This window comes from Salvelinus fontinalis, chromosome 3, assembly GCF_029448725.1.
Source record: "Salvelinus fontinalis isolate EN_2023a chromosome 3, ASM2944872v1, whole genome shotgun sequence".
NCBI classification, from domain to species: Eukaryota; Metazoa; Chordata; class Actinopteri; order Salmoniformes; family Salmonidae; genus Salvelinus; species Salvelinus fontinalis.
The window spans coordinates 54160009-54182871 of NC_074667.1; the positions used below are offsets into that span (position 1 = coordinate 54160009).

The window sequence follows — 22863 nt, forward strand, 5'->3', positions numbered from 1 at the left end:
AACAACTATTTAAGACTTACTGAGATGAGTGAATTATTATGTGACATTAAAAAAATGCAGTGCTTGTTGGGCACATGAATAGACATTGGGCAGGATGGCAGAATCACAGTCATTTTTACAGCTCTGGAGATGGAGATCTACCCTGTAGGAACTCACTGACACACTGCACCCAGAGAGAGGAGAGAAGAGAGGGTCAGAGTTCACTGGAGCACCCTGCATATTGTCTGCTCCTCCAGGGGGGGCTAAATGAAGCTCTACAGATTCTTCTTTTAAGGGTCAGCTGCTGCTGCAAATACAATACAGCTGATCATCGTTGGACACAGACAATAATATAACCTGGATATTTTTCTGGATAATCAAGTAGGCATTGATTTCCTTGTGTCTTTGTACCATTACAGCCTGGAGTATTCTTTTTTATATATATTTGTAAAAAAAATTATCAAATTAGCAAATTAACAATACTGCAATTTCAAAGAGACTCAATTGACTGCAAAATGCTAAGGAGATTATAAAATTAGCAATACTGCAATTTCAAAGAGACTCAATTGACTGCAAAATGCTTAGGAGGTTTAGTGAGCTACTTAGCTTTCTCCCCAATTTTCGTGGCATCCAATCGCTAGTAATTACTATCTTGTCTCATCGCTACAACTCCCGTACGGGCTCGGGAGAGACGAAGGTCGAAAGCCATGCGTCCTCCGAAGCACAACCCAACCAAGCCGCACTGCTTCTTAACACAGCGCGCCTCCAACCCGGAAGCCAGCCGCACCAATGTGTCGGAGGAAACACCGTGCACCTGGCCCCCTCGGTTAGAGCGCACTGCGCCCGGCCCGCCACAGGAGTCGCTGGAGCGCGATGAGACAAGGATATCCCTACCGGCCAAACCCTCCCTAACCCGGACGACGCTATGCCAATTGTGCGTCGCCCCACGGACCTCCCGGTCGCGGCCGGCTGCGAAGGTGCCTGGGCACGAACCCAGAGAGAATCTAGAGAGAGTCTAGGGCACTGCACCACTGCGCCACCCGGGAGGCCAGCATGGAGTATTCAGATGAAGCATCCAAATGAAGCAGAAGAAAGCATAAGAAAACAAAGATAGTCTTTGTTTATTAGATATATGATGAAGTAAGAACACCAGTATATAGGCACCTTGTTACAACTACATTGGTGTAAGCCCACATTCTGTTTTGCATGAAAACCAGAGTTCCAAGTATTAATTTGATGAGAAATAATGAGATGTGAGCTACTGCTTAACTCCCACACTGTAACACCTTGCCCAAACTGGCTGGCGCTATCGTGCATAAATTTATTTTGCCCCCTCCACACCAAACGCGATCACGACACGTAGGTTAAAATATCAAAACAAACTCTGAACCAATGACATTAATTTGGGGACAGGTCGAAAAGCATTAAACATGTATGGTAATTTAGCTAGTTAGCTTGCACTTGCTAGCTAACGTTAATTTGTCCTATTTAGCTAGCTTGCTGTTGCTAGCTAATTTATCCTGTGATAAAAACATTGAGTTGTTATTTTACCTGAAATGCACAAGGATCTCTACTCTGACAATTAATCCACACATAAAACGGCCAACCGAATCGTTCCTAGTCATCTCTCCTCCTTCCAGGCTTTTTCATCGTTTAAATTATATGGTGATCGCATCTAAACTTTCACTGTATTACCACGACTACCGGTAAAACAGTTCGTCTTTCTATCACCCACGTGGGGATTAACAATGAGGAGATGGCACGTGGGTACCTGCTTCTATAAACCAATGAGGAGATGGGAGAGGCAGGACTTGCAGCGCGATCTGCGTCAGAAATAGGAATGAGTTCTATTTTAGCCCTTGGCGCTCGTTGGCGCGCGCAAGCAGTGTGGGTGCAATAATTGAATAACATGGATTTCTACATTTATTTTGTGACGCTCGCGCACACGACGTGTCCGGTCTGGTCAGCATGTAAGTGTTAAGCACAGCAGTCTGCCTCCTAAGTTATACATTATCTCATGAAGCATGAGGCGGTCAGTATAATATCTCACTACTTAGACAAGTGATCCATGAACAAAACAGAGATACAATATCTCTTTGTATTTGTAAGCCTCATTAAAGCCATTGACCATATATACTATCAGGAATGATGCTAATGTTCAAGAGCTCCCTCACTCATTCTAGTTCAATATCACTGTTTTAGGCTGTTTTGAAGATAAAGCCTGCCTCCCTTTCTCAATGACAAGTGTTCCTTTTATTTACCAATATCAATGAGAAGCATTGACAATGACCTCAAAATATCACTGACAATGAAATCGTACAATAAAAATTAGCAATACTGCAATTTCAAAGAGACTCAATTGACTGCAAAATGCTAAGGAGGTTTAGTGAGCTACTTAGGTGTATTAACACAATGCTGCCTGGAGACTGATGGTTTATCACTTTGCACACTCTCAACAGATGTGCATTTTATTTAAGTGGCAGGTTCTCCATGGTTTGCCCTGGTGTCCTGCCGTAATAAAAACTGCCTTTGAAACGTGGTGTGTGTGGACTAATATCAACATGAAACGTGGTGGGTGGGGACTAGTACCAACATGAAACTTGGTGCGTGTGGACTAGTACCAACATGAAACGTGGTGGGTGTGGACTAATACCAACATAAAACATGATGTGTGTGGACTAATACCAACATGAAACGTGGCATGTGAGGACTAGTACCAACATGAAACGTGGTGTGTGACGACTAATACCAACATGAAACGTGGTGTGTGAGGACTAATACCAACATGAAACGTGGTGTGAGATGACTAGTACCAACATGAAATGTGGTGTGTGAGGACCAGTACCAACATGAAACGTGTGTGTGGACTAGTACCAACATGAAACGTGGTGTGTTAGGACTAGTACCAACATGAAACATGGTGGGTGTGGACAACAGGACTAAGGCAGGAGAAAGTCAATGTGTGTGAAAATTCTGTTGCTCCATTAGAGGAAATGTATTCAAGATTGGCAGGTCCACCAGATATGTAATTGAATCAATTAAGTGTAACAGTAGACACACGCACAAACACACACCTTTTACTTTCAGTAAAGGGGCTACTCTATTGTAGGGTGACGACACTGATAATTACACAGTAACTACGCCATACAGTACAATGTAATTACGGAGATTTACACCTCTGACACCCCTTCCCTCCCATTTTACAAGCCAAGCCAAGAGGAATTCCTGGCAGGGTGTACATACACTCTCAGACACACACACACACACACACACACACACACACACACACACACACACACACACACACACACACACACACACACACACACACACACACACACACACACACACACATTCTCTCTCTCTGTTTCTCGGCACACACTCTTAAAGTTTCCCACTCCCTTTCCCAGTGACCTGTGCTGACCTTGGTCGTACCTCCCGAGGACGGGCAGGAAGTCGTGCTGAGTGAGTGCTGCTGGGTCTGTCCCAGCTTCTAGCCTCCCAGCCTCCAGGCCCAGCCTCCCAGCCTCTTACACAATGCAGTCTGCCTGGAACAGGGGTCTCCCAGCACCCGTCTCACACTCGTTTGTGAGATGATCAAACCTGCGGAATTGTGGGAGGGGCAGGGAGGCACATCCTGCGTGAAACCGCATCCTGAACAAGCATCACCGTGTCTCACTGTAAATAAATACTCTCTCCTCACACGGCTTCCGTCAACTGTCATTGCCTCGGCTCCAATCACCTTCAAGTCCAAACAGGAAAGTGCAGAGAGGCGAGGGAGATGGCAGATACGAGCTTTCATTTGCTTCTCGCTGCAGTTTCTCCTTGGCGGCGGTGCTTCCTATTCTCCTGCTCCGCCAGCTGCCCGGGGTCTGTCCCGGACCCCTAGCCCTTCCTGTCATCCTTCATTACCGCATCATCCATGGGGAGGTGGCGGCCATAAAGCCGGCAAGTCACCATTAGGTGCAACTCGGACCATTTGTGAAGCACCCGGCACAGACACTTGAGACCAAACACACGGCTCCTGTAGTAGCCTAGAGAGCCTGTAGTGTATAGCAGCACAGGGCCAGCTGACTGCCTTACTACCTGCTAATCCCCTAAGCATTATCAGATCTACAGCTGAACAACCGAGTATGACAGAGGCAACAACGGAGACATGACAACAAGCTCATCATTGACAAATTGCTTTCTGTTGAACTGCAGACAGGCTAAATGCACGATTATCTTACAAACTGAATGGGGTTTTATAAGGCAGCTCATACTTCATGATGATGAACTCAACACATTACATAACAGTGGGATACACAAGAGAATATAAAACATCTACTTGAAAATGATCATGTTTATCTACAGTGCCTTCAGAAAGTATTCACACCCCTTGAATTTTTCAACATTTTGTTGTGTTGAATTTCAAATATGAATTTCAAATATAACACATTTAGATTTTTTGTCACTGGCCTACACACAATATCCCATAATGTCAAAGTGGAATTTTGTTTTTTCGAAATGTTAACAAATTAATAAAAATGAAAAGCTGAAAGGTCTTGAGTAAAAAGTATTCAACTCCTTTGTTATGGAAAGCCTAAATAAGTTCAGGAGTAAACATTTGCTTAACAAGTCACATAATATGTTGCATGGACTCTGTGTACAATAACAGGGTTTAACATGATTTTTTAATGACTACATCATCTCTGTACCCCACACATACAATTATCTGTAAGGTCCCTCAGTCGAGCAGTGAATGTCTACCACAAAGACCAGGGATGTTTTCCAATACCTCGCAAAAAAGGGCAGGTATTGGTAGATTAATAAAAAATAAAAAAAAGCAGACATTTAATATCCCTTTGAGCATGGCGAAGTTATTAATTACACTTTGGATGGTGTATCAATACACCCAGTCACTACAAAGATACAGGCCTCCTTCCAACTCAATTGCCAGAGAGGAAGGAAACCACTCAGGGATTTCACCACGAGGCCAATGGTGACTTTAAAACAGTTACAGAGTTCAATGGCTGTGATAGAAGAAAACTGAGGATGGATCAACAACATTGTAGACACTCCACAATACTAACCTAATTGATAGAGTGAAAAGAAGGAAGCCTGTGCAGAATACAAATATGATATATATATATATATATATATATATATATATATATATATATATATAATATATAATATATAAATATTATATAAATATATGCCAATATTGTTTGCAACAAAGCAATAGAGTAATACTGCAAAAAATGTGGCAAAGCAATTCACTTTTTGCCCAGAATACAAAGTGTTATGTTTGGGGCAAATCCAATACAACACATTACTGAGTACCACTCTTCATATTTTCAAGCATAGTTGTGGCTGCATCATGTTATGGGTATGCTTGTATTCATTAAGGACTGGGGAGTTTAAAAAATAAACTTAATGGAGCTAAGCACAGGCAAAATCCTAGAGGAAAACCTGGTTCAGTATGCTTTCCATAGACACTGGGAGATGAATTCACCTTTCAGCAGGACAATAACATAAAACACAAGGCAAAATATACACTGGAGTTGCTTACGAAGAAGACAGTGAATGTTCCTGAGTGGGTGAGTTACAGTTTTGACTTAAAGAATTTTGAAAATAATAATGGCCAAATGTTGCACAATCCAGGTGTGGAAAGCTCTTATAGACTTACCCAGAAAAACTCACAGCTGTAATCTCTGCCAAAGGTGCTTCTACAAAGTATTGACTCAGGGGTGTGAATACTTATGTAAACAAGATATTTCTGTATTTCATTTTCAATACATTTGCTAAAAACATGTTTTCACTTTGTCATTATGGGGTATTGTGTGTAGACTGGTGAGAGAAAAACATATATTAAATCAAATTTGAATTCAGGCTGCATGTGTAATAAGTCAAGGGGTATGAATACTTGACTTGAAAAAGCTCCATTTGGTTCTATTGTGTTACCAGACTCTGAAACAAACACATCAACACAATGGCTGTCCTAATCCAGCTCTTGCTTAAGGGGTGAGAGCTTCCAAACCTTCCGTCCCTCAAGCACTCCCTACATTATTTTATTATACTTGAATGAGTCAAGCTGAAAATTGCATGCAGCATTGCCCACCAGGCTTGAAAAATCATTCAGTTACTGATCTTGCATGAGTGGCTATAAAACTGCCCTGTGTGTGTATGTGTGTGTGTGTGCAAAATTATGGATAGCTGAAAGTGTCTTACAATGACCCATTTTCTGGTGACGCCTGACAATTTTTGACAACTATTTTAAATCTTTATGGTTGTGCACTATTTTGATTGCCAGAAAACAGTGGAATACAAAATATGCCATGCAGTTACTTCTATACAAAATCTGAAGTAGTTTTGCCCAATTTGACTTTTCAACTGTGGTCTGTTGAGGTCACTCCTCAACATAGAGAGAAGACAGGACAGCAGCAGAGAGACAACAGGAGAGGTACATTATTATTTTTACACAAATCCGTGGTAAAGCCAGGCACATGAAACAAACCACTCCATAGGTATGATGCTATGCAGGACCACAAAATACTGAGTGAGTGATCTAAATTCAGTGTTTAGCTCCATCTGGATCCATGGCCTAGTATTTTGACATCTTATCAGGAATCGTTTGAGCGGTGATTAAGCTAGGTTACTGATCTGATGAGGCCCGCCTGCTCTCTACAGTGGCAGTAGCGTTTAGTGGGACGTATGTTGAGCTGCTGTTAAATGTGTGTTAAGTTCTGCCATCCCAGTCAGGTGGCTACAGGCTTCACCACACAGCGTTCAGTCCACGCCTGTGGAGCAGACACATGACTATAATGGTAACGTCTCACTGAGCACGCCTTGGCCTGCCCAAGGGCGTTGTTTGGGAGAGTGTATGCGTACAGTATGTCCATATGTTTGTGTATGTGTGTGTGAGAGGGAGCACTATATCCGGAGGATTCGTAGTTGTTGTTCATTTCCTGTTCAGTGACAAAATGAGCACATAAAGGCTAAACGGCACTCTTCCCTGGCCTTTAACCACATCACAGCAGTTTTCCACTAACCACAGGTAATTATACAATTAAAACAATTTTCTGTGTCTATCTGTCAAACTGATCTAATTTGCCATTAGAATGACACTAGAGCAATGAGGCCTCGCTCTCTCTTTCCCTGAGCGAAACCCGTCTCCTCTCTATCACATGACTAGGGAGAAACATCTGCAACAGAGGAAAACACTAACTGAGCTGGGAGGAATAGGAGGTCTACTTGTTAAGCAGGATGTTAGTGAATAAAGCAGGACCCGGTGGCATTCAGTGTGACCCATAGTTTTCATAGGGCCACAAGGAAATGGAGAGGTTCAGTTGACTGTTGGTTTAAATTAACATTCAGTTGCTGAGAGAAAAGGACCTGAGTGACATTCGTATTTTCTAAGACAATACTCCTTTATGCATGTCGTACTTGACATAAATGATTCATTATGACAAAGAAAAGCAGAGCTAAACAAATAAGTCATAAATTAAAGGTCAATACCGACTGGCATTGTGGGATAAATCAAAATTCATACATGATTGTGATCATTTCACAAGACAGCAACTGTTGACTATGCATTTGAAAGCAAAACTACAGAGAAAGGAAATAGAGGATACATTTATTATATCCATTATTTCTCTAAATATGTGTTCCTTATATATTGCCTTTACATATGGGCAACATATTAAAGGAAAAGTGACTGTTGCGATCCAGTGACTGTGTGCGAGTGTGGAAACTGCAGTCTGTATCAGGACCAGAAGAGTGACCTCCCTCTGGGCCAGCAGATTGAGCCCTGCCCTCCAGCCTGCAGCCGGAGAGGGTGTGAGGGACAGTGGGTGGGAGGAGGCTCAGAAGACCTTGACCTGGAAATCTTACCTCTCTCCCAGTCTACCCACTGAGGACAAGGAACTCAGATAGGAACTCCTTTTCAAGAAGTTAAAGGAAAATGTGTGTCTGCCCAGCCTGGTATGCCTGTGTCTAACTGGTCTCAACCACAATGGAAATCCTTTTATGTTTATGGGTGATCTTAATGAGGATACATACCCATTAGGTTTCAGACCTGCAATAGAGGAGCTCTGTGGTATTAGCCATGAACAAGTGCACCATCAGCACAGAGAAAGAACAGTGTTTTATGGCAACAGATCACTGACTCAAGCCATTGGCCACAGAGACCACAAATGAGGCGTTAAGTGTAGCGGCACAGCAGCGGAGAAGGGTAGATAGATGGAGAGATGTGCCCTTCTTCTCCTCTCATCCATGCATGTGTCCGCTCTCCCTCTTTCCACTCCTCCCTAAACCAGTCTCCCTCCCTCTATACTCCATTTCACCTCCCTCTATACTCCATTTCACAATTACATCAACACATGTTGAAGAGGCCCACAATGCACTGCCACTAAATAACAACTGTCACCTAGAGTATAATTCATTAAACCAATGTTAATGTTGTCTTCCTCTAATGTCATTTGTATAATTGAAATTTAATTCTCCAACAATATTTGGGGAGAATTTTAATTGACGTTTGCTGTCATGAATTGTTGGGCAGAGACCAAGGCACAGGCACAGAGAAGTTAAAAAACGCATCCTGACAGAGATTGAGAAAGAGAGGCGTAGTGGCAAGGCGAGGAGAGGGGCCTGCTGGGACGGTTTCATCATCACCGCCACCCCCCCTGCTGATGGGATGAGGCGAGGGGGGGGGGGGGGGGGGGGCAATAGACTCGTCTTCACAGTCTGAGATTTAATTGCACACAGATTCCATTACCTCCGCACAAATGTCACGTTCACTTCTGATCAGGGGCAAGGCAGGCGCTGGCAGCCAGCCAGACTACAGTGCAGAAAGTATTCAGCCAATCAGAGCACCCGCTGCAGACAGGGGAGAAGGACAGGGAGAGAATGCCAAAGATATTAAAAACAAAGGATTGTCATAAACAAAGCTGCCGAAGCTGCTATGACCGGTGTACTATGCATCATTTAGGGAGTAAAGTGTGTATCTTTTGTTTTGATTGCTACTTTTCATTGATTTGGTCAATATGACATAAGGTGATCATTTAGAATGATACAGTAAAAAAATGAAAGGCTGCCATCTATATGGTGATATTCTGTAGATGTTTGTGAAATACATGTTCTGCATTTTCAAATGTAATGTTAGAAATCTAACCCTAAAACTTCTTCAAAACACAATTGGTAATAACAATAACAACAACATGTTAAGCATAATGTCTAATTAAAGTCACTATTCAATATTTACATTTACATTAAAACTCCATACATACAGTTGAAGTCGGAAGTTTACATACACTTAGGTTGGAGTCATTATATCTCGTTTTTCAACCACTCCACAAATTTCTTGTTAACAAACTATAGTTTTGGCAAGTCGGTTAGGACATCTACTGTGTGCATGACACAAGTAATTTTTCCAACAATTGTATACAGACAGATTATTTCACTTATAGTTCACAGTATCACAATTCCAGTGGGTCAGAAGTTTACATACACTAACTTGACTGTGCCTTTAAACAGCTTGGAAAATTCCAGAAAACTATGTCATGGCTTTAGAAGCCTCTGATAGGCTACTTGACATCATTTGAGTCAATGGAGGTGTACCTGTGGATGTATTTCAAGGCCTACCTTCAAACTCAGTGCCTCTTTGCTTGACATCATGGGAAAATCAAAAGAAATCAGCCAAGACCTCAGAAAAAAAATTGTAGACTTCCACAAGTCTGGTTCATCCTTGGGAGCAATATCCAAACGCCTGAAGGTACCACGTTCATCTGTACAAACAATAGTACGCAAGTATAAACACCATGGGACCACGCAGCCATCATACTGCTGAGGAAGGAGACGCGTTCTGTCTCCTAGAGATGAACGTGCTTTGGTGCAAAAAAAGCAAATCAATCCCAGAATAACAGCAAAGGACCTTGTGAAGATGCTGGAGGAAACAGGTACAAAATAATCTATATCCACAGTAAAACGAGTCCTATATCAACATAACCTGAAAGGCTGCTCAGCAAGGAAGAAGTCACTGCTCCAAAACCACCATAAAAAAAGCCAGACTACGGTATGCATCTGCACATGGGGACAAAGATCGTACTTTTTGGAGAAATGTCCTCTGGTCTGATGAAACAAAAATAGAACTGTTAGGCCATAATGACCATTGTTATTTTGGGAGGACATTAGAATGGGGAAGGCTTGCAAGCCGAAGAACACCATCCCAACAGTGAAGCACAGGGGTGGCAGCATCATGTTGTGGGGGTGCTTTGCTGCAGGAGGGACTGGTGCATTTCACAAAATATATGGCATCGTGAGGCAGGAAAATGATGTGGATATATTGAAGCAAAATCTCAAGATATCAGTCAGGAAGTTAAAGCTTGGTTGCAAATGGGTCTTCCAAATGGACAATGACCCCAAGCATACTTCCAAAGTTGTGGCAAAATGGCTTAAGGACAACAAATTCAATGTATTGGAGTGGCAATCACAAAGCCCTGACCTCAAACCTATAGAAAATATGTGGGCAGAACTGAAAACGTGTGTGCGAGCAAGGAGGCCTACAAACCTGACTCAGTTATACCAGCTCTGTCAGGAGGAATGGGACAAAATTCACCCAACTTATTGTGGGAAGCTACCCAAAACATTTGAGCCAAGTTAAACAATTTAAAGGCAATGCTACCAAATACTAATTGAGTGTATGTAAACTTCTGACCCAATGGGAATGTGATGAAAAAAATAAAAGCTGAAATAAATCATTCTCTCTACTATTATTCTGACAAAATAAAGTGGTGATCCTAACTGACATAAAACAGGGAATTTTTACTAGGATTAAATGTCAGGAATTGTGAAAAACTGAGTTTAAATGTATTTGGCTAAGGAGTATGTAAATTTCCAACTGTAAGTAGTAATATTTCCGCAATGCATCAAAGTATTCATTTAAAACCTGCTAATTTGAATAAAATAGGAACATCATATTTTCAACAAAGTTCTTGATAAATTTAGCTGACACATTATTTGTAAGACATTCCGATTAGTTGTGTAACGGTTTTTTTCCAGGGGTGAAGGAGAGGACCAAAGTGCAGCGCGGCTAGTGTTAAACATGTTTAATACAAACACAAGTGAAACACTACAAAGAACGTACAAAATAACAAATGTGCAAAACCGATACAGACCTATCTGGTGCAGAACACAAACACAGAGACAGGTAACAAACACCCACAAAATCCCAACACAAAACAAGCCTCCTATATATGAGTCTCAGAGACAACGACTACCATCTGTCTCTGATTGAGAACCCACACTAGGCTGACATAGAAACAGACAAACTAGACACACAACATAGAATTCCCACCCAGCTCACGTCCTGACCAACTAAACACATACAAAACAGAAAACAGGTCAGGAACGTGACAGAACCCCCCCTCAAGGTGCGAACTCCGGGCGCACCCCTAAAACTCAAGGGGAGGGTCTGGGTGGGCATCTGTCCGCGGTGGAGGCTCCGGCGGTGGACGAGGGCACCACTCCACCATTGTCTTTGTCCACCTCCTTAGCGTCCCTTGAGTGGCGACCCTCGCCCCCGACCATGGTCCAGGAACCTTCACCAACTCCCCTCTACAATAGAGGAGACAACTCAGGACAGAGGAGTAGTTCAGGACAGAGAGGTAGCCCAGGACAGAGAGGTAGCCCAGGACAGAGAGGTAGCTCAGGACAGAGAGGTAGCTTCGGACTGGAGGGCAACTCATGACAGGCTGGCGGCTCTGGCGGCTCCGGACTGGCTGGCGACTCAGACGGCGCTGGGCAGACGGACGACTCAGACGGCGCTGGGCAGACGGACGACTCAGACGGCGCTGGGCAGACGGACGACTCAGACGGCGCTGGGCAGACGGACGACTCAGACGGCGCTGGGCAGACGGACGACTCAGACGGCGCTGGGCAGACGGACGACTCAGACGGCGCTGGGCAGACGGACGACTCAGACGGCGCTGGGCAGACGGACGACTCAGACGGCGCTGGGCAGACGGACGACTCAGACGGTGCTGGGCAGACGGACGTCTCAGACGGCGCTGGGCAGACGGACGACTCAGACGGCGCTGGGCAGACGGACGACTCAGACGGCGCTGGGCAGACGGACGACTCAGACGGCGCTGGGCAGACGGACGACTCAGACGGCGCTGGGCAGACGGACGACTCAGACGGCGCTGGGCAGACGGACGACTCAGACGGCGCTGGGCAGACGGACGACTCAGACGGCGCTGGGCAGACGGACAGTTCAGACGGCGTTGGGCAGACGGACAGTTCAGGCACCGCTGGGCAGATGGCAGACTCTGGCCGGCTGAGACGCACTATAGGCCTGATGCGTGGTGCCGGAACTGGAGGTACCGGGCTGAGGGCACGCACCTCAGGGCGAGTGCGGGGAGGAGGAACAGGGCTCTGGAGATGCACTGGAAGCCTGGTGCGTGGTGTAGGCACTGGTGGTACTGGGCTGGGGCGAGAAGGTGGCGCCGGATATACCGGACCGTGAAGGAGGACACGCGCTCTTGAGCACCGAGCCTCTCCAACCTTACCAGGTTGAATGGTCCCCGTAGCCCTGCCAGTGCGGCGAGGTGGAACAACCCGCACTGGGCTATGCAGGCGAACCGGGGACACCACCTGTAAGGCTGGTGCCATGTACGCTGGCCCGAGGAGACGTACTGGAGGCCAGATACGTTGGGCCGGCTTCATGACATCCGGCTCGATGCCCAACCTAACCCTCCCAGTGCGGCAAGGTGGAATAGCCCGCACTGGGCTAAGCACGCGTACTGGGGACACCGTACGCTTTACCGCATAACACGGTGTCTGACCAGTACGACGCCCTCTCACTCCACGGTAAGCCCGGGGAGTTGGCTCAGGTATCCAACCCGGCTTCGCCACACTCCCCTTTAGCCACCCCCCCCCAGAGAAATTTTTGGGTGAGCCTCTCGGGTTTCCAGCCACTCTGCCTAGCAAGCGCCTCATAATGCCGCCTCTCCGCTTTTGATGCCTCCAGCTCCGCTTTGGGACGGCGACATTCCTCTGGCTCTGCCCAGGGTCCTTCTCCGTCCAGAATCTCCTCCCATGTCCATTCCTCCTTGTACTGCTGCTGCCCGTTGCCACGCTGCTTGGTCCGGGTTTGGTGGGTGTTTCTGTAACGGTTTTCTTCCAGGGGTGAAGGAGAGGACCAAAGTGCAGCGCGGCTAGTGTTAAACATGTTTAATACAAACACAAGTGAAACACTACAAACAACGTACAAAATAACAAATGTGCAAAACCGATACAGACCTATCTGGTGCAGAACACAAACACAGAGACAGGTAACAAACACCCACAAAATCCCAACACAAAACAAGCCTCCTATATATGAGTCTCAATCAGAGACAACGACTACCATCTGTCTCTGATTGAGAACCCACACTAGGCTGACATAGAAACAGACAAACTAGACACACAACATAGAATTCCCACCCAGCTCACGTCCTGACCAACTAAACACATACAAAACAGAAAACAGGTCAGGAACGTGACAGAACCCCCCCTCAAGGTGCGAACTCCGAGCGCACCCCTAAAACTCAAGGGGAGGGTCTGGGTGGGCATCTGTCCGCGGTGGAGGCTCCGGCGGTGGACGAGGGCACCACTCCACCATTGTCTTTGTCCACCTCCTTAGCGTCCCTTGAGTGGCGACCCTCGCCCCCGACCATGGTCCAGGAACCTTCACCAACTCCCCTCTACAATAGAGGAGACAACTCAGGACAGAGAGGTAGTTCAGGACAGAGAGGTAGCCCAGGACAGAGAGGTAGCTCAGGACAGAGGGACAGCTTCGGACTGGAGGGCAACTCATGACTGGAGGGCAACTCATGACTGGAGGGCAACTCATGACTGGAGGGCAACTCATGACTCATGACTGAGATGCACTGGAAGCCTGGTGCGTGGTGTAGGCACTGGTGGTACTGGGCTGGGGCGAGAAGGTGGCGCCGGATATACCGGACCGTGAAGGAGGACACGCGCTCTTGAGCACCGAGCCTCTCCAACCTTACCAGGTTGAATGGTCCCCGTAGCCCTGCCAGTGCGGCGAGGTGGAACAACCCGCACTGGGCTATGCCCACAAAATCCCAACACAAAACAAGCCTCCTATATATGAGTCTCAATCAGAGACAACGACTACCATCTGTCTCTGATTGAGAACCCACACTAGGCTGACATAGAAACAGACAAACTAGACACACAACATAGAATTCCCACCCAGCTCACGTCCTGACCAACTAAACACATACAAAACAACAGAAAACAGGTCAGGAACGTGACAAGTTGTCTCATTATTCAAAGTCATAATGCAATTTGGTCAAATAAAATAGTTTTCAATTATTAGCCTAAACAATTAACAATTCATGAAAATACTTTTGAGTATGTGTTGGTATCTAGTTTAACCTAATTATAATAAGATGCAAATTAGCCTAACAAGTTAAATCGCACTATGCTGCAGCCTTCTAGTTCACAGAGAGGCAGAGAACATTTGAAATAAAACTGACATCGAAAGTAGATAAGAGTAAGGATGTGCACATACCGTGTTCACTTGTGTAGGAAAGACTGGCGTTCCATTCTTCCAATGAAAATTCAGCTCAGGGTCTTCAGGGGCGGGACCATCGGGAGTTCACAGATGACACTGTATTTAGGTATGAGAAGGACAAAAGAGAGGGTTGTCACTAGTTACCAAAGTCATAATCATGGCTAAACCATGCATATTTCTGTAATGTATCTTCTTAAAATTTGATTTTAAATCTTAACCTTAACCCTAAACACAATGCTAAACTTATGCCTCACACTAACCTTAAATTAAAGACCAAAAAGCCCATTTTTGGTTTCATAAATCTTTACGGTAAAGCCCATTTTGACTTTGTGGCTGTGGTAACTAGTGACAACCAGAAGAGAGGGTCAGGGGAGACATAGATAAGACTATTACAAACAGGAAGTGAAAAGGTAAGGAAAGTACCTACAGTTCACTGGTCATGTCTAGATGGTATAAAGCTTTTGTCAAATTGATCTAACCTTCTACATGAATTATCCTAACCTGCTGCATTACTTTTCCTGAACCTGCTACGAAAAGTAAATTCTTACAAAAGCTGTATCCCTTCTAGACAAAACCCAGTTCACTTAACCCACATCAACAGGAGTGGCATTATCAGAGGGAAAATTAAACGTGATCAGCTACAACCACACATATTTTACATGCGTTATGACGCACTGATTCCAGTTGTCATCTCCTGACCTAAATACATAGTCATCTCACTGTTTTCATCTTTTCAAAGACAGATTAGTATGACTGATATTTAACACTATCTCACAATTGCATAATGCGGTGATGATGCTGCTGATGTAAATGTCAGCGTTAACAAAATAACAATGTGTACAACCACAGAAATCTGATTCCCCCGGAACGCTGTATGTTCTCAGTGACATATTGACCTATAAACCTGCACCATTGTGTGTGAGCTCTGTCTGAAAAGAATCTGGATTTTGCAAGGCCATTTTCTGAACACCATTCTGAAAATTCAGTCTGTTCCAAAATTACAATTGTGAACTTGGGTCATCGACAGACCTAAAATCAATACCAGATAATATTGGCCTCTTTACATGCTGTACTTGAACTATTCATTCATAAGACAACAACATGTCTGTCTGTCTGTCTCTGTGTGTGTGTGTGCAACTATCTCTCACAGTTTCATGTCAGAATTCAACGTTCATCCATGTTTCTCAAACTTGAATTTTTTAAATGTTTAATGTTAAGGCATTAACTCCAAAATCTTAAAGTTAGGCATTAACTCAGAATGGTTAAGGTTTGGGATAGGCTTAAAACAAAAATCTCAAACACAACTTTCTATCACTGGATTCAACCTTGCAACCTATCCACCATCCCCGTCCACAACACCCTAAGCAAAACCGAAACCTACATGAAGGTAAGAGAGCTCACTGTTGCCCCTAGTGGCCGGTTTCTATGTAATCTCCAGACATCATCAGAAATGGATGAACGTTGAATACTGACTTGTATCACGGGTGACCTGGATATGCGTTCGAGCGTGTGTCGGTCTATCTATATCTTTAAACCTATCTGTTTATGGCATGAGTGTATAATGCATATTTTTTCCCCCATCGGCAGAACAGAAGAAGGAGATCCAGAACCATTAATTGAGCTTGTCTATGAGAGACAGTGCCAAAAGACCAAATATATAACTCTGTCTCTCTCTCTGTACAGCACTAGTGTGTAGAGGCCCCAAACCATACACAACAAACCACAGGCCCGCCTCATAATTCATGAGTGTGGAATTTGGCTAACCCCATTAATGTGGCGTTGTTTCCACAGCCAGATCACATTCCTCTGCCCGCCATCAGCCTCTGAACGGCCCCTGATAAGACCCTTCTGATTACCCGTCTGCATGCCTGTCATTACAGGGCGGCAGGTAGATTAGTGGTTAATAGTCTTGAGCCAGTAACGAAAAGGATGCTAGTTTGAATCCCTGAGCAGACTCAGTGAAAAATCTGTCGATGTGCCCTTGAGCGAGGCACTTAACCCTAAATTGCTCTGAATAAGAGTGTCTGCTGAATTGTAAATGACTCCCAAAAATATGTTTATCCCAATAGACCGCTTCACCCCTCTGAATTTATGGCTGCACCATGGTGGCTCCAACTTGCTCAAAAAGGAAAGACTTGGGAAAAGAGTACCACCATGCAGAATTTACAATGGTAATAATTGATGAGATCATTTGAAAGAGATTGGATTTATGCATGGTCTCGTATAAGGGTTCTGAAGAAAGATTAAAAATACTTCAATTTTGAAATGAGGTACCCTACTTTTATTTCATTTCGCAAATGAGCACTTAAAAAAGTGATGGTTTAGTTTAAAGACGTGCTACTGCTTTCCATCCATAAAATGAAACAAACAACCAAGCACTGTAAGATACAGTACAATATCTTCAGTCATTTTCACTGCGGCAACATCAAATAGACAGATACAACAGCTAAGTTATTCTTCACTTGTGGACTTCCACACAGCAGCTGCTCAACACACAACCTTCAGCTTTAGAAACATCTGGTTTTAATCTCTCCTTTTGACCCAAATTACAGTCCTTGTCAGTTTCAAAAGGAACTCGTAACCAGACACTTTAAAATATACTGAACAAAAATATAAATGCAACATGCAACAATATCAAAGATTTTACTGAGTTTACATGTCTTTTGAGGAAATCAGTCAACTGAAATAAATTCATTAGGCCATAATCTATGGATTTCACATGACTGGAAATACAAATATGCATCTGTTGGAACCTGAGAAAAAAGGGGCCTCACAATGGGCCTCAGGATCTCATCATGGTATTTTTATGCATTCAAATTGCTATCGATAAAATGCAATTCAGTTTGTTGTCTGTAGCTTATCCCCTGCCCATACCATAACCCCACCACCACCATGGGGCACTCTGTTCACAACGTTGACATCAGCAAACCGCTCACCCACACAACGCCATACACATGGTCTGTGGTTGTGAGGCTGGTTGGATGTACTGCCATATTTTACTAAAACAACGTTGGGAGGTGGTTTATGGTAGAGAAATGAACATTCAATTCTCTGGCAATAGCTCTGGTGGACATTCCTGCAGTCAGCATGCAAATTGTACACTCACTCAAAACTTGAGACATGTGGCATTTAGAGTGGCCTTTTGTTGTCCCCAGCACAAGGTGCACCTGTGTAATGATCATGTTGTTTAATCAGCTTCTTGATATGCCACACCTGTCAGGTGGATGGGTTATCTTGGCCAAAGGAGAAATGCTCACTAACAGGGATGTAAACAAATTTGTGCACAAAATTTGAGATATATCAGCTTTTTGTGCATATTTTATTTCAGCTCAAGAAACATGGGACCAACACTTTATATGTTGCGTTCATATTTTTGTTCAGTGTAGTTTGTTAATTATTTGTGTGTCATGTTTCCAACCGATCTGACAACAAACTTTTGGCAAAGGTTTTTGTTCTACCCAGGTTCATGAAACATCAGACTGTATGGGGACAAGGACAACCTACTCCACCTACTCTACCTCATCAATATCTAATAGACAGAGGACACCACAGTCAACGCGATGTCAAATCACACACAAATAAGAAACCCATTGGCAAAATACCGAAACATTATAGATGGGACCGAATATCATGTCTTCAATAGCGTTTGGTTGCCTCAGAATGCTGTCTCTGTCCAACACAGTCAACAGAGCCTGCAACTCTGAGAGTCATTAGGTAGCTAGCAGGGCTTCATATGACTGTAGAGACAGAACATTGTGGCTGGATCGGATCAATGGCTTGACCCATTAAGTCACAGCACTCCCAGTACCTCATCTAATAAGAGCCGGGCTTGGGGAGCACCCCTGGCTGACCCATGCTGCTGGGGACAATTATAAGAGAGTGGTCTATCAGCACCGACACCCACTTGCCCAGGCAGCGCAAAGGCAAGAAGGAGATCCACATGATTTAAACTCCTCCCTAAGACGTGCTGACAAGGTTAGAGGGTCGACGCCGACATTAACAGGTCAGTGTGTGGCCCACTTGGGAACAATTACTCCCAGTCACAACTAAGTGGACACTTGATTGAACACGACGGAGGCAGGGCACACTTCCCACAGATAACAATCCCCAGAGCCATTTAGGATAAAAAGCCCTTGTGATACAGCCTTTATGGGCAAAATTCATCTTCCATTTCCCTTTTAAAAGAATGTGAGCATGTGATAGAAAGCCATTCTCTGGAGGCGATGAGCCTCTGAACATGAACATTTCTACCAATGCTAATAGCAGCTTACGACATACTGACAAACGCAGAGTTTTAGACTTTTACATTGGCTCAAGCCAAAAGGTCTCAAGGCTCCAACCCAAATTATGGATGTTCAATTTGAAACCAATACAATCCAAATATCTACGTTTTGATGTTTATTTTATTTAGCAGATGCTGTTACCCAGAGCGACTTACAGCTAGTGCATTCATCTTAAGATAGCTCGGCGGGACAACCATATATCTCAGTCATAGTAAGTACATTTTTCCTCAATAAATTAGCTATCAGTAATGTCAGTGCAAGTAGGGGAAAAAGTCAAGTGCGAGTGTTAGTTCACGAAAGCCAAGGTTGCTTGGGCTATTTTAAAGAATTTGGGTTATTTTGTTGAGGCATTAACAGACTTGGCAGACATGTTCATTAAATGTGTGTAGATCTGCCATTGTCTTTTTCCCCCTTTTTTATCTGACCTTTGACCTACTGACAGTTTGACCCTCCTCCCACCACAATGAGTAAAACTTTTCCCCTCCCGGTACAGCTGGTGTCTTATCCACTAACACTCCCCAGATCTAGGGAGATTAATGTCACAACTCAACAACAAATAGTTTATACATTTCATCATATTGAGTGGGTTTAACATCTTTTTATTTTTTTTACAAACAGATGTGTAGGCCAACATCTTGCAGATAAAGAACTGCTCGTGGTAACATACATCTCTGTGTAAAGCGGTCACTCTAGACTTTTCATGCACAAGCATGGCTTATCGATCTACAAACACATGTTCTCAATTTGCATAAGCTGTGTGTTGGTTGAGGTATTGTTTTTTGTACATTGTTTATTTATTTCTCTCTCTTGCTGAAAATCTGTTCCACATTGTCCTCCCTCTGCAGTGGGCTAAAGCAGCTGTTGGCTGTTAGTGGCTGCAGACGACACAATTCACCACTTCTCCAGGAGGAGAAATCGAGACAGAGTGCACCACAGCTGCAGCTGATGAGAGCCGGTATAAAAGTTTGGCAGACAGAGAGAGGAGATGGAGGATGAGAGAGACAGAGAAAGTGGGAGAGAGAGTGAGGATGAGAGAGAAAGAGCGAGAGAGAAAGTGAGAGAGAGAGAGAAAGAGAGAGCAGGAGAAAGCCCAGGCATTGTCTTCCACACTCATGTTCCAGAAATAGACTGGCTTTTTTCATAAGATGGTAGAAAAATCACTTTATCTGACTGAGAGCCCAGTGGACTATCCCATTACAGGCCGATCTTCATCACAGGCACTTCCCCTCTCCACGACGGAGGAGCAGGAGGCCGGGTGAGCAAGAAGTGGAGGATCCAGGAAGCCATGCTTTAGCACAGAGGAAACAATCTGAGGCGGAGGATGTCTCCCTTCTATCTCTCTCTCCAGCTCCGCTCATTAACTGGGCTCCTTTCCAATTCGTTTAGGACCCCTGAGATACAACCTTCCCCCAGAATTTACCGAAATGACACAACATTAGCAGATTTGCATATGCAAAACTGTGGAAGCAACAGGATCTCCTGCTCAATTGACCTATTGGTTGTTGTGGCAGCAGAGTTATTCCCGGGGACGATTTTGTAACCAAGTGTGCGTCATGTGAATACCATCTGGGTACCACTTACTTAAAGCTGGCAGAAGTCCCGTGGCAACCAGCCTGGCAATGAGGAGGAAGGGAATAAATTGCATCATTTACTTAACATCCATTTGCCGTTGTGCCCGTTAAAAACCCATGACTAAATAATTTGGTTATTTCGGCTGCCAGTTACCGCTGTCGGCCAAATTACGCTGTACATAGGACAAACAGTGCAACTGTCAAAGGGCTGATGAAGGAGGTATCATTGATACATGAAATCACATTTACAGAAAGTGTATTAAAAACCCTCAATCCATTTACTCCAATGAAATGTCCAAGTGTTATGTACAGCACACCACCCATAAACAGACAATAAACACATTGTAATTATAATGCCAACTCTTTAATTATGTGGGCCATTTGGGGATGTTCGAAATCACTAATTGTGATGTGAATGGATGGGGGGGGGGGCACATAAGGAGATCACATAAGGAGATCAAGCCTCAAGCCCAAAGAGAACCATATTCCCTATTCTCCTAGCGTGTTAGAAAGCAGACAATTCAATTGGCATTGTTCCAAAGAAGAAGAGTTCCAAACAACCTAAATCAGGAGGGACAAATTTCATGCAAATCATTTATATGAGCTAAACTGAACTGTAAGAAAGCCTAACACATCTACGTTTCCACATAATGAAGGATTCAGAGTGAAAATAAAAACTGGACCCATTATTACCTAGCTAACAGGTCAAGGATACAAACATTTCCCCCTTTCTTAGAAAGTCATTATAAAGTCTTTCACAATGCTTAGTGTAATTGACTACTGAGACAGTATTCAATAAATAAGTTGTTACATCTAACATGTCCAAGCAAGAATGAATGCTTTGAAATATTTTGATATGCAACCTATTCCAGTAATTGTCAAGAATTTGGGGTTGACAATTAGGCTATTTTTGTTATATTTTATTGTCAAAATAGGGCTCCAGATTTTTGTTGTTGTTGAATAGAGATAGATTTGCGTTCATCTTTATGTGCACTAATTTTATATATAGGCCTAATTCAATTGGTGCTAATTCACCACTTGAGGAAGTTGAAACTCAAAACACATTAGCTAGATCGCTAACTCTAACACCTGCTGCTAGCCATGTATTAATCTAACAGTAAATTGAATGTCCTAACATAACTTAGCAATTAGGCCTAGTGCACTCGCGATGGCCGATGCACATTTCGCACGCTCCATATTTCAAAGCCATATCAGATATCTTGACTGTAAAACAGTGTACTTTGAGATCAATAATAATATCCACAGAAAGCCGAGACCCTCCTCTTTTTAATATGGACAACTAGTTGCTTCCAAGTTTTCCCCCGCAATTGCATTTTTAAACGTTATAGGAGCACGAGGGGGGAGAGTGTGAGAGGCTTGCTCATTACAGAAGCCTGCCAATGTGAAACAGACACTTTTATTACAGCAATCATGACAATGCACTTTACTGTTTAACAAATTAATGGTTTTATCTGCCCAAAAAATAGGACTTTTTGATTGAGGTGACCAGGTAGAATGTGTAGCTTGCACGAGTGCGACCAAATAAATGTTTTACTCACACAGCCAAGTCAAAGGGTCGCAAAATGCAACTAAATGGTTGCAGTCTGAAGCCCTGCAGGTGATCTAGAGTAATAATGTCAACTCCAGAGGACCAATGGAAGCTTCAACAAGATCCATCCCCAAGAGTTTTACAATGAAATATAGAGAACATAGTTGCATCCATTGATTTACTTCTACAAATTGTCACTCACTTACACTGCTAATTAGCCTGTGGAATATTACACTTGATTACTTAACAGATACCTTGCCTCACAGGCCACTAATATAATTGTAAACACATCCATAACAGGAGAGGAATAAAAATACTTTGTGCAATCCATTTTCTGTAGAATATCTTCTGTACTGGAAGTTTATCAAAATGTGAAGTGCATATAACAATGGAGCATACGTACACCCAGTGATGCATCATGTCTTCAGTGGGTGAATCATCCAGCAACAACTACAGTCATGTCAGCCTGGTGACGACCTGTCTCTTTTGTTGAAGTGATGTTGAATGGTCGGTTAGCACTCTTGAGGTTTACCGCAATAACATCACAACACGTGACTTCAGTTCCAACAGAATGATCTCACATGGTGGAAAAGGAGAGTCAGCTCCAATGCGATTGGTATGATGGGAGGGTGTGGACCTATTTGGCAGACAGATATAAGCCCTGCCAATCAGAGGTGGATACTAATTAACTGATAATGCCCTCAAAGCCGGTGTTTGGAGGATATATTGGCCCGTGACAATATATACTGCAAACACCGGCTTTGAGGGCATTATCACTTTTAAACAATGGGTTACCAACATATTCAAATAATGATTGACATATTTTTATGAATTTATTCTGTATCTATGGACACAACCCACTCAATCGTTTAAAATGTTCTATTGTCATACTGGCTGGCAACGTTCTTATCCCTTGCT

The 22863-nt window shown here is 43.7% G+C and overlaps 1 protein-coding gene across 6 annotated transcripts in view; it reads right to left on the minus strand.

Moving 5' to 3' along the window:
* The window catches only part of LOC129851127 (forkhead box protein P1-B-like), a 246278-nt gene that overhangs the window by 202712 nt on the left and 20703 nt on the right, over positions 1-22863 (minus strand). For 5 of the 6 annotated variants that reach the window (XM_055917425.1, XM_055917428.1, XM_055917427.1 and 2 more), the window contains exons 2-3: positions 14540-14638; positions 8738-8838 (exon numbers count right to left, since the gene is read on the minus strand). The gene's annotated coding sequence lies outside the window, so the exon portion shown is untranslated. The remainder of the gene's footprint in view (positions 1-8737; positions 8839-14539; positions 14639-22863) is intronic. The other variant, XM_055917423.1, reaches the window with a different exon arrangement.